The sequence below is a fragment of the Centruroides vittatus genome, unplaced genomic scaffold (genome assembly GCF_030686945.1).
Source record: "Centruroides vittatus isolate TY-2023 unplaced genomic scaffold, ASM3068694v2 contig_2747, whole genome shotgun sequence".
NCBI lineage: Eukaryota > Metazoa > Arthropoda > Arachnida > Scorpiones > Buthidae > Centruroides > Centruroides vittatus.
The window spans coordinates 2,246,380-2,257,999 of record NW_027121750.1 but is presented as its reverse complement, the minus strand read 5'-3'; positions in this window follow the sequence as shown (position 1 = coordinate 2,257,999).

Here is an 11,620-nt window from a genome sequence, read left to right as displayed (position 1 = left end):
CGGATGACCTGAAAAGCAGCATTTTAGCAAGCATGTCGGATGTTATTCCAATATATGTCGTGGAGTGGATCTCTGTATCCAGATGTCAGGCGGTCACCTCCAGCATCTACTCTAAAATTTTTTGATTACAGGTGATGGTTTGTACGCGTGTTCTGTTTATTTACATTTTGTGCGCAGGTCATGTTTTATTAATTAAAAATTTTGAAAGATTGAGGAAAGGAATCTTTTGTACATCCTATGCAAGTGAACATTTACAGTTTGATCTTCCCTACTCAAGATATAAGCAGTATGCAATATGTGCACTGTGTTTATGTCTCCGATGTAGAATTTAAATGAGAACCATCTAAAGGACTATCGGAAGTAATTAGTAGAGGTATCAAGCTAAACTTTTAACTTGACTATAATGTTTACCCCAAAAAGTGTCGGGTATCTCCATTAGTTTATACACAGATTTGTGTATAGTAAAGCCTGAAAAAGCCGGAAAATGAGTAAGGCGTAAACCTTCCAGAGATAGAAAGAGTTCAAATATTTTTCAATAAAACGATTACATTAACTTAACGAGTGTTCTCTGAAAACCGGAATCTGTGAGACGCGGACAGAATGAAAGAAATCACGCGATTGCAACCCAAATATGGGGAAGTATACGCAAACGCCGGTGTTCTATAGTTTTGGCATGTCAATAAAATTAATAAGAAAATAAGCATATTTTGGCAATATAATAAAATCGAAAATAAGTTTAAAGGTTGGTACAAATTGTAACAGGTGAGTGTAGAAAAGAAGAGAGGAAAGTTGTACTAACAAGAGATAAAATAGAATTAACTCAGTTTATATGAGATTGTCGAGAGGGAAAAAATCACGTAGATACTAACCACCCCCACGTCCCATAAGTACGTCACAATTCGTTACCATACTGTTTCTTAAACTGTGTTCCGCGGAACCCCAAGATTCTACGAACAAAAGTCCAAACAAAATACTTTAGAATATAACAATAATTATTAATACTAACGAAAATACTGTAAATTTATTACAGTATTTTCATTTAAATCTAAATATATATTATGAAGATTTTCATAAGGGTTTGTTTAAAGATATATATCTTTATTAAGGGCTCCGTATGTTCAAAACAAAAAAAAAACGCACCAGTGGACATTCTCTCCTCCACTGCTAATTTCAGTGGAGGAGAGAAATGGAGATATCTGTGCCACGTTGTTATTGAGCCAAGTGCTATTGATAAAAAATTCAAAATGTCTAAGCAAAACTTAGAATTCAGGCGCGAGAAGCGAATTCAAAAATTCTAACAAGGTACACCTCTCTCTTCAGAATCCTCCTACACAAAAATGAAAGCTAAATATTTTTACCTGTTGATATTTTTATTTAGCTTCTCACAATGAATCAAAATTTAAATGTTAATGACTCCGTTTTTATTGTCGACAAGAGTATCGTCGTGTTATCCCGAAATTCTTCAACCTGTCTCATGCTTCATCAATCGGGAAGAACAGTTACTCGAATTTGCCGGCTACATGGCCAAAGAGGATTATGGTCAGAATGCCGCTTTAGTGAACCCGAGACGAACAATTTTCCAAAAATATTTTACGGGCGGTCTGTCTCGAGTGAGTCGGGTCGCATTCCTCACCACTCGATCGCCTCTGTTGTGGATATGACAGCAATGTGTTAGTGCCCACGGGATCAACAAGACAATGAATTTCACAATTTGTTTTTAGTTTTATTTTTGACTCTTCTCCGTGGCTCACCAACGTTCCGAATAAATAACTATCAGTTTCGTCGATTTTATAACCACCGAAACTCATATCCATGTTCATGCCGACCAACGGCTGGTTACGTGGAGTTTTAAGGCTTTCTTCACGCGAGACATCAACCCTTGGTAGATCGTACGTGTTGCGTTGCCATATCTCACTAATCCATTCCAATCCTCTTTTTTCCCCGTGGCATTCAGAGGATTTTTTAATCAATCTCGTCACGGGTTCTGCCAGACTCACAATGGGGCGGTTCAATGAAGAGAGATAAGCCTGCAGATCACCCCTGAAAAATTTCTGGAGTATTTCTATTGGCCCGGATTCGAATTCGTGTTCCTCGAAGCGTTAATCGTGTCGGCCATTTGACCGTCTCATTTACAATATTAATTTTCTTAAATAACTCCTAGAAATTTTAGTGGAATGATCAAGCGAACCATTCCAGAAAATACTTCAAGCGCTGTTTGGCAGAACTGGGGTAATTTTACGAAACCCCATCACTGTGGCGCCCTAATAGTTTAATTTTACTGGAGGCTTCACAGGCTTTTAAGCGCGTTGGTGAGATTTTGTTTTGACTTGTCTGAATTTTTTTTTTCCCCGCTACTCGTTGTATTTGGAGTTTATTATTTTTGTTTGGATGTTAGTTGTCTTATAAATGCTTCTGATTATAAGCGATATCGAGCAAGGTTTCGGACTTTTACCGGGATCCACGATGTTAAAAATATGCAAATAAGGAGACGCGATCGTCGCAACGATCACCTCCTCCTCATTTGCATATTTGGGCGACGTGTCGTTGCTGATGGTAATATTGGAAGCGAAATGTCAGAAAATATGATAGAGTATTTCAAGATAATAATCTCAAGACGATTCAGCATTAAATACACAAAGTAAGTTGTAGTCTAACAATATTTATGATTTTTATCGTGTCCTCTCGGTATAGTGAAGAATATACGATGATACATTTGTAAACACTGATGCTAGAGGATTTTATTTATATTAATAACACATACGTTTAACAGCTAATATTAAGTTTCTTAAAGCAACTAACAAAGATTTTCAGGCAAAACGAATTGAATATTCAGCTAGAGTTGATAGTTTGGTAGATAGGGTAAACAGACTAAAGAAGAAATTCTACTTAATTCTATCTTAATTAACTATTGTCATTTTGAATTCTCTTTTCTTAATGCCGGATTATTAAAAAAATTACACGAGTTTGGTACTGAGATTCGGGAAATTAATGCCATTAGTTTAAAAGAAAACAGCAATGAGTTGCTTTCCTCAACGTTTAAAACTGCGTGTTTGGCGCCATCTATTTGACATTTTGATTTAAAAACACTTTTTATATTTTTAATTGTTATAAAATGGCAAAAAGCTTATTTTGAGGATAGGGGTGGGTTTTATAAATAAAATGTAAATGCTAATAAGGAGTAAAATCGTCGTTAAGTTCAACCCCACTCGAGATATGACATACGATTCTTTTTATCTCCTCATTCAGTCGACCTCTAACCACAAAATTTAATAACATCGATCCCCCAATACATAAACCTCCCTGCAAAATTAAAGAAATTTTCGACAGAAAGCACTGGAGTTAAGCTTCGAAGCGGATGAACAAAATCCTGCCCCCTCACACTTAACATTCATACATACTGAATAAGCCTCGAATTTTTTGGCATTTTTCGACATCTCAAGGTCCCGAGTCCAATCTTTTTTTAATGTTTCTTTAATATTTTATTCGTAAGATGAAATATTAAACATACTTGGAGGAAATATACCAGGTGATTTGTTTTGGTTATATAAACAACGATTGAGGTTTCGTAAATACACACATCAGGAGACATCGGCGCCTAATATTCCCTAGCGTCTAAATTTTGAAGTAAAATTTTCCCGAAAATGGAAAGGTAAATTACATAATCCGCAAGGCAGCATCATTAATGGATTTTTATTGAGTTGCACTGTTTATACAGACTATACTTCTGTTACTATCTACAATGGGTAATCTGTCATTGATTTCGTAACGGTATCGAAGGGACTAGATTTTTATCAGGGCTATTTTAGATATGATTTCTGATGATTTCTCTCGAGAGTTGCATTGAATTAAAATGTTCGATTGACCTGGGAAACTACTCAATATTATTGTTTCCAGATGGAAATTAATGGCCACTTTGCCGTATGCGAAGAAGTTGAGAAATTGTAAAAATAGTCCTCAATTTTGGACAGTAGTAAACTTGGAAAAATCAAATAAACGATCGGTGAAGGCACCGATTGATTGAAATTCATAGTTAACTTTAATTTGGCACAATTGGCTTGGACTATTCTGCTAAGAATTCATATTTCCATGACGAATTTACGATAGATGGAACTTAATGTCACGATTTTTTCACTCTCGGCCTGGATCGTAGCCAGATTTTAATAGAATTCTCCCGGAATATTTCAAAAATATTCTTTCTTGTTAAGTAAATCTCTTTGCATTGTTGTAATGCTGTATGGTTGACAGTACATATCCTAGAAGATTCCAATCTTCTAGGATATGTAAAATATTTAATGATATACAAAATTTTATAAAATATTTAATGATATACAAAAAAGGAGAATTTCTATATCCCTTTAATTAGTTCCATCAGCTCCTTTGTCTGTTTTTAAGAATTTGTCATTTATGAAAAAGTAGGCTTTTAATGTGAATTATGATGACAACTTACCAGTTCCATTTTCGTTAGACTTAATGTTAAAAAATTTAATAATTTTACTCTTTATTTTACTGTGGACACTAAGATGACCCCCCTTTTTTTTATCATCAAACTCATAATAGGTTCGGCAGTGACCGGGTTACAGTTGCGTGTTATAGCTTCATGGGGCCAGGGCGAATTTGAATTAGGAGGATCCGTGTAAAGTGTTCATTTCATTTTTCTTTGGAGAAATTTTCTGGGGAAATATTTTCTTATAAAAGATTGGTTTGGTGCCCCTGCTGGTGGGTGCCTCGGAAAATTTCCCTTTTTGCCCATATGATAACTCGTCAGTGCCGGGTGATAGACGGGGCCCGACGTATCCGGGACAGACCACCCTTCCGAAAAATTCCTGGGTTTTTTCCGACACGTCAAGAATCTGTGTCATTTCGAAAATTAACACTTACAACACTAAGGCTAATCATCTGTTCAGAAATAAAGTACAGAAGTAGTTTTTACAGCCTTTGTGATTTTATAGCGAGCAATTTGACTAATACTAGGTTTAAAAAGGTAAACAATGAGTTTATTTTTATAACGAATTACGCCTTAATTCATTTTATAGTATGAATATAATTTTTTATAACCTTTTAGCAAATTTTAGGTCAACAACATAGCCAAAATTTAATTTAATTCTTCAGCCGTTTAGGCAGAAAATTAATAATCGGGTAGGGATATTCGAGATAATATTTATCCCGAATTTTCCTACTTGATTATTGTCGTTAATTACGCGTGGCAATTGTCGTAACTAATCGTTCAGCGTCGTTAGAGCATAGGAAGCACCAACTGTGAGAGGAAATTGTGATTTTTTCTCCTTTGTATGAACGTGGTTGCTGTGACATATACCATTGACGTGGCCAACGCTAATCTCGAAGAACGCATACCAGAAGATATATAACAACTTAACTAGTCATGAAGCGTTAATATACTTGTGTATTAGCTTTACCGTGTAAACATAGCTTTAAATGCCTCTGCCATTCCATTTGGATAAAGCTATGTTTACGCTGTTTCTTTTTCTACCCACGCCAGCAACTGAAAATAGTTCCCTGTCCCAGTTTTGGCTAACTTCCTCCAAACTTGCAACCGCTATTGACGACAAAGTAATTTTTTCTTTTGCGATAGTTGCAACTTCCATTCAATAAGAAGCGTCGATACAGTGACGTGTAATAACGATTTTAACCTTCGTAAGGCTTTTGACTGAAATTCGGGGATGGTCCGTCCCGGATATGTCGAGACCCGTCCCCCAATTCCCGGTCGTTCCCGTTGTAGACGTGGACACGACAAAAGGGCACTCTTAGTGAACACGGTGCATAAAGATTCAAAAATAAAAAAGTTTGGCGTCTGCTTAAACTGGATGTAAACTCAGGGCCCACGAGGTTTAGCATAAAGACAATTGGTCACGTCACAATAAGATGTAGTTCGATTGTATTTTAGAAAAGGGAAACCATGAGTAGCGTTCAGAAAGACCATAGACAACCCACGAGTCTAAAATATTTTAATTTTTAACGAATTGATATTTACAGTATTCGAGTTCGTAGGATTCTTTTGGAAGTCGTATAAAACGTTTCGTCTGCGTAATTTATTGTTAAATTACGCAAACAAAACCAATTTCCGGCGTCTGATTTTGCAAAGGATTTTTTATATCGACTAATTTTTTTCATACATCGTCTCTTCCGAAAATTTAAGGAAAATTTTACCGATAAATGGCGACGCTCCTCTCTTTACTGCCAAATTACCGCGATAATTAATTAACTTTCTAGCCAGAGCGTTTAATTTCATATTCGGCATTAGCTGGAAATCGGACCGGAAACATTTCCCTCGCTCCATATGGCGGAGGAATTGACCAATAACAGCAAAGAAACTATTATGCGGGATTGTTAGAATGATTGATTTTTTATTGCAAAAATGTAATTTAATATTAATATACACTGCGGTCTGCGAATTCAAAGAAATTTTCACGAAAGGAAACAATATAATAGATTATTTTGAAAACATTCAGTAATGTGATAATTAAAGATACGCCGTATCGCTGCAATATAAACCATGTAGTAAATACAGTATGACGTAGGGGCAAGATGGGAATCCAAGATGGTCGCTAACCGGGTGTAATCGCTCCTATGTTGTTGAACAACTACAAGCAAATTACCAAATACAGTAGAGCGCCGAAAAGTGGAACCATTTGGGGACTCGGGTCCTTCCAGTTAATGATTTGTTCCAGTTTCCGACTTTGTACGAAAAAATACATTAACCTGTCCGATGTTCAAATTTTTCTCCGTTGCGTATCGCTTCGTGTTGAATTTTCGTCGATTTTAAGCCTAACGAAAATTTTTATAATAATCATCGAGGCTATCGTATCGTTAAAAATTATTTCTGCATTTTGTAGAAACAAAATAAAGAATATAAAAAACATGAAAATTATACTTTAGAAGTAAATTTAGTATCAAAAACATTCGATTCAGCACGACACAGTCCGACTGAAAATCGTTCCACTTTCCGGCCATTCCACTTACCGACGTTCCACTTATCGACGCTCTACTGTAATATATTTATTCCTGCAGTTTCGGAGGCCATTTCCTTCATTGTACAGTACATTTCGTTACGAGTCTGTTATCATAACGAATTAAAAGTGTGTTCTGCTAATTTAATATTAGTCGATACTATTTTACTTTTTGAAGTTTGCCTATGTAAACATCAGCTTGTTCGCTTGATAGTAATGATGGGTTACATCTATGACTGTTCGGAATGACGTAAATTTGCACATTAGATATTTTCTATGGAAATAATGGTAGATTAATAATGGCTCACCAGACTATTATTACTAACTGTATTAGCCGAAAAAGGGCGGTCGATAAAAGGTGAAGGAAATCTCGAAGAAGTGGACAGTCGAAAAAAATTTGGGCATCTCTGCTGTAGATCGTCGTTTTTATCGTAGTGTCTCTTCACTTTAAACATACAATCCTTTTGTATTATGCCTTTAATGTGAGTAAAACGTTAGTTCTTATTTGTTTATTTTTGCATTGTTCTTTTTTCGTTTATTTTTACTGGGAGAGGCAATCTCGTGCTGTACGGCACTACCAATCGAATGTATAACTGAATTATCTTCGATAGTATACGTCATCGACACCGACGTCTCACTCGTTCGTGATAAGAAAAGACTGATGGAGACAAAGCTAATGTCTAGAAATCAAACAAGAATCAGTTTAGTTGTGAAATCGGGCGGAGCGTACGTTTATTGCACGTGCACAAGGCAGCGCTGTTTAATTTATCTCGTATTTGTAGGCATTATTTAATATTAAAAACAATAGTACGTTGTTAAACATTGAAAACCCTTATATGGGTCTGTCAAATACTTAATACTGTCATATTGTCGTAAATTTTGATCGTACTTTGGTATAAATATCCCAATGGGTAGTAAGGTGAGTCCCACGAATATAAAGGCATTACTAGATTTCCGTATAAAATCGTTCAAACAACTTTACAAACTTTAAAACTTTACAAAAAATAAATTATTTTTGACTTTCTTGTACGTGCATTTATGAAAGTCCAAGCAACAATAGTCGTTTATTGAGACTGGAAAAAAAAATTTAACGATTGCAATAAATTTGACTGCCTCAAAATATATAAAGGCATATAAGAAAGTTAACTGAAACAATTAATGACGTGTTATTGGGTTAGTGTTAAATACAACTCATTATTCAATAAACTTCCTACGGCTAGAATGAGTTAGTAAATGTGATTTTGGTAGACAAATGCACTTATATCCTCCTAGTGAGGAATTATGGCTTGTTCTAGTTTTCCACACTTATATTATTGTCAGTTTGCATATACAGCTCTAGCCAGAATCTCCGAAGATTTTCCATCGGATTACGATAAGGAGATAGAGATGCTTCTTATAAATTGGCCAGCTCTTTAGCTAAATAGTTTGCTCGTGAATGGGAGCATTGCTGTATTGAAAGACCCACAGATTTCCGTTCTGCAAAGAGCGAGAGATTGCTCGCCAACGTGTTTCGATGATAATTTACAAGAGCTACAAAAAAAAAACCCTTGTAAAAAAAAGGAAGTGGAATCTTTCCTTGCCAACTAAAACCACCCCTACAATAACACCCATCAATTTGTCATTTGGAATATAGTCCTTTCTCACTTCTCAAATCATGCAGTAGTGACTCCAACCATCTGGACCATCAAGGATGAATTTTTTTCGTCACTTCAGATGATTTGTTTTCAAGTGTCCGTCAAGCTCATCTTTTCCTTGGGCTTTAGTAAGTGGATGCTAGTGATGGGATAGCACAACTCCAATAATTGATTTGCCAATATTACACTGGGCGTTGCTGCCTGCAATCTGGCGAACAATGGCTCGTGATGGCCTGTTTACAAGCTTTGAAGGGCGTTAATTTATTTTAATTTTCACAAATGGGCCGAGGCAAACCCCTAACGGACTTAATGATTCTATTAAATAAATAAATAGGCTATGCAAATTTTTCCATGTGAATTGACTTTGTACGGAAATCTATTAGTGCCTTTATATTCATGGGAGGTACCCTATATAGTTCGTTAATGTCGTATGCTTGAAATAAGAAAAGTGAAAGGTGCCTTTGAATTTTCATAATTCTCAAATCAACTTTTTACGTACTTCAGTTAAGGGGCCGTCCATAAATTAAGTAAAGTATTTTGGGGTGGGTGGGGGTCAAGGATTTCTTACGATTTCTTATTCGGGTAGGAGGATAATAAAAATATTACGTAAGACGAAATCTATTTATTTTTATCTCGTTTAGTGGTGGAGGTTTCAATTTGGGAGTTTCTATTATGAACGCTCGTTGTACTAACGCCACCTCGTGTGACGTGTTAAAATAATAACGCTAGCAGCCTCATGCTATACACATTTTTTTTTCGTGGGAAAAAGGCCGTGTGGTGGTTTTTCTTTTATTATTAGAATAAGTACTCCTATGGGTGTATAACACTAAGAATACATAAACCAAATTACATGATACAAAGTAAACATAAAATTAGTATTCGGCTTTTAGTGAAAACTAAAATGTAAAACTAGATACAGTATTAAGAAATTATAAATAGTCTTTTCTCCATGTTTTTTGAACATAATTGTAAACAGCATCAAACAGTGGCTTCTGAACAAGCTTATCGAGTGGATACGGCCACCTGAAACCAAGCGTAAAGATTTCTAATTTCAGAACAATAAGTCTATGTTGACCGTAAATTGCACAATGATACATCATATGGTCGACGGTGTCTAGGTTTTCTGTAGAGCAAAAGCAAGAGGCACTTTCGGGCAGAAAGTGCCTCTTGCATCGCCGGGTGGCTTCTAAAATTATCATGCTGTAGTAGTTGAGCTGTAGCAAACCTTAAATCTCTAAGTGGTGATGAGAACTACATTCAACACTAGGAAAATAGTCTTCTAAAGTTATTCTACCATTTTTAACTACTCAACCATTGTTGATTCCACTTTTGGATAGCGTTGTCATGAACATAATTTTTAAGGCTGCCACGTGAGCGAGGGATGTGAGTGTAGTCCAAGTCGGTATCCTTTGCAGCTGACTCAGCCTCAAAGTCGGCTCTTTCATTTTCTAGTATTCCAGTATGGTCAGGAACAAATTTACAAGACATTTATTTACAAGATTTTTAATATGGTGCTGGATATATATGATTTTATTGCTATTGCAATTGGGATTTAATAGAGCTTTTAGGACAGACTGAGAATCACTGTAAATGTTGATAGAGATTTGTTTGGTAGTGAAGTGGCCCACTGAATAGCTTGGTAGACAGCATCTTCTTCAGCTTGATAGATGGAGGTATGCGGGAGGTATCTGTACCTTCTAACATATTTTAGGTAAAATATGTCAGTTTGGAGGAAGATACAGATACTTGGGTCCAAAAGCCCCCTTTGTGTCGGCTCATCTATGTAGATATTAATGTCTGCATGGTTATCCATGGAGGAAGCAGATGACACCAAATGTACCCTGGGGATAACCTTGTTTACGGGGTGATGATCAGAGATAGGGAAATTGCAATGTGGTAGCATATAAACAGCCGTAGATAGGAGTAGCGACTGTTGTTGAGCCTTGATGTTTGTATTTCTGATGCAGTAGTTTAGAACCTTTTCTACAATACATAGTGGCAAAAGGAGCTCCGCTAGTATCAGAGAGGCGTTAGTAGAAACAGTTCTGCAGCACTTCGAAATCCTGATGGCAAACTGGTCTTTGAAGAGAGAGTAATTACTTGCTACTGAATTTTTACTAGTTACTTGACACCAGCTAGAGGCCGCGTAAAGTAGCATTGGTTGTATTGCCCTATTATATAGAGTTTTACAGGCTTTATGATTTAGTCCCCAGGTGTACTGTACCTAACACATTTTATCAGCATGTAGTTTATTTTCTTGGCCTTAGCCAAGATTTAATCAATATGGAACGGAATGTGGTTTCTCTATTCTCTCTTGTTTTATTTTGTATGACGTTTCTGTTTGACAGATCGATTAGCTAGTGCACGTGTAAACTTTTTTTCCGTCCTTTTTGTGAAAATTAATCGTCATAATATTCATTTATAAATTTTAATGATAATAGTAATAAAAACATTGTTAATTATTAAAAAATAAAGTTCTTATAAAAATTTAATGAATTCGAATGAACAATTTATTTTATTTTTAAATTTGTTCACATAATTAATATATATTTATAAAAGACTTTAACTAATTAATAATTATATATTTTGGACCTAAGGTTTTAACCTTAGGTCCAAAAACCTTAGGGTTTCATTAAAAAATGTCTTGTTAAAATCTTTCTATAAAATGCCTAAACATTACGTAAGATAGGGAAGGGGAGGGGGATCAAAGAAAATATTACGGTTTCTTACACGGGTGGGTGGGGTCTAGAATGGCCGAAATCGCCCTTACGTAATTTATGGATAGCCCCTAATGACCTAAATTTAACACGAAATCGACAGTTCTTTTAGGATTAAAAGCCACGCAAACTCCCGCGATTATCGGATGCTTTACTAGACAAGGCGCCATATTTATCTGGATAAACACAATAGCTGTTAATTCGTAACGATTTGTTTGTTGGCTCGTTTTAAAGCGATAAGGGAGATAACGAGGGAAATCCATTGTCAACAATTCCTGGTGGGTGTAGCGTAGAAGCCCGAAAA